At 36.7% G+C, this 1,553-nt stretch overlaps 1 pseudogene; it reads left to right on the top strand.

Annotated features, from left to right (window-relative positions):
* Positions 1-314: 314 nt before the first annotated feature.
* On the top strand, positions 315-1,352 carry LOC143529078 (flavonol 3-sulfotransferase pseudogene; annotated as a pseudogene).
* The last annotated feature ends 201 nt before the right edge of the window (positions 1,353-1,553 follow it).

Genomic DNA, 1,553 nt, shown 5'->3' with positions numbered 1-1,553 from the left:
ATATAGATATAAAAAATGATAAAAACTAATCTCAAATAACATTAACATACTAAATTTTTTATAAAAAACGTTAGTTTTCATAGGTTCCTTCAATTTCTTAAATAATTTTATAGTTCTGTAATGATACTCATCCTATATATATATATATAATAATATATAATATATATATATATACTATATATATATATATATATATATATATATATAATAAGTGTGTGTGTGTGGGGGGGGGGGGATCTAGAGATTATAATATGATGTGCACACATGTCCCATGTAAACGAATATATATACGGCATAAGGTGTTATACTTTCTTATGATCCAACCTCTAACCACCACACTAGCAATAATCAATGGAAACCCACCAAAACCCCAACTTATGTCTACTAGAGAAATTGAAGAGATGATCAAAAACACTTCCCTCAACACACTCACAGCTGGTTAGATGCCAAGGGAATCTTGTATAAGTATCAAGACGTTTGGTACATCCGGGAATTCCTTTTAGGAGGAATTGTAGCACGACAAAGCTTCAAGGCTCGACCGAATGATGTATTTTTGTGCGGATTATCCCAAAAGCGGCACAACATGGCTAAAAGGCCTTGACTTATGCCATCATAACCCGAGAAAAGTTTGATGAATCCAACACTCCTTTGCTTACAACCACGCCTCATAAGTGCATTCCCACTCTTGAGAGAGAGATTGAACGAATTCTAGAAAACCACCCCGAACACACACCTATAGCCACACACCTTCCTTACAACCACTTTGCCATAATCAATCCTAAACGTCGAAATGCAAGATGGTTTACATATATCGAAACACAAAAGATGTCATAGTTTCTTATTACCATTTGTCAGACAAATAGAGAAAGTACACGTGGAAGATGCCCCGTTTAAGGAGGCATTTAACGACTTTCTGTCAGGTGCGTTTCATTTGTTGGGCCATATTGGGATTATATCTCGGGATACTCGCAAGCAAGCTTGGAGAGGCCCGAGACCATTCTTCTCTTGAAATATGAAAGATGTGAAAAAGGATCCTACAAGCAACGCCAAGAGACTTGCGGAGTTCATTGGATATCCCTTTACGACACAAGAAGAGAAAGAAGGTGTGATAGAAAGCATTGTGAAGATGTGTAGTTTTTGAGAATTTGAAGCAAACCTCGAAGTTAAACAAAAGTGGTGTTGATGGAGTAGAACAATGTTTTTTCAATTGAAAACAAACTCTACTTCAGGAAAGGCTAAGGACGGAGATTGGCAGAACTACTCATCACGGATGAGATGATCGAAAAGATTGACAAACTGATTGATGAGAAACTGGGTGCCACTGGTTTAGTTTTAAAATGAAAGGCTCGACTCGGCTCTTGATTTCAGTCTTTGCTTTTAAGTTTATGGTTTTGAATAAGTGACGGATATGTCATTGTTGGATGAATACGTTCCATCTATCGTACGTTGCGTGATGTTCTTTCGTTGGATGGAATATTTTCCATTTATCGTACGTTGTGTGATATTCTTTCGTTGGATGAATATTTTCCATCTAGTGTACGTTGTGTGATGTT

Source organism: Bidens hawaiensis, unplaced genomic scaffold, assembly GCF_021521415.1.
Source record: "Bidens hawaiensis isolate Kalapana, Puna unplaced genomic scaffold, B.hawaiensis_p1.1 tig00008460_1, whole genome shotgun sequence".
Taxonomy (NCBI): Eukaryota; Viridiplantae; Streptophyta; class Magnoliopsida; order Asterales; family Asteraceae; genus Bidens; species Bidens hawaiensis.
This window is presented reverse-complemented; position numbering and strand designations above follow the sequence as displayed.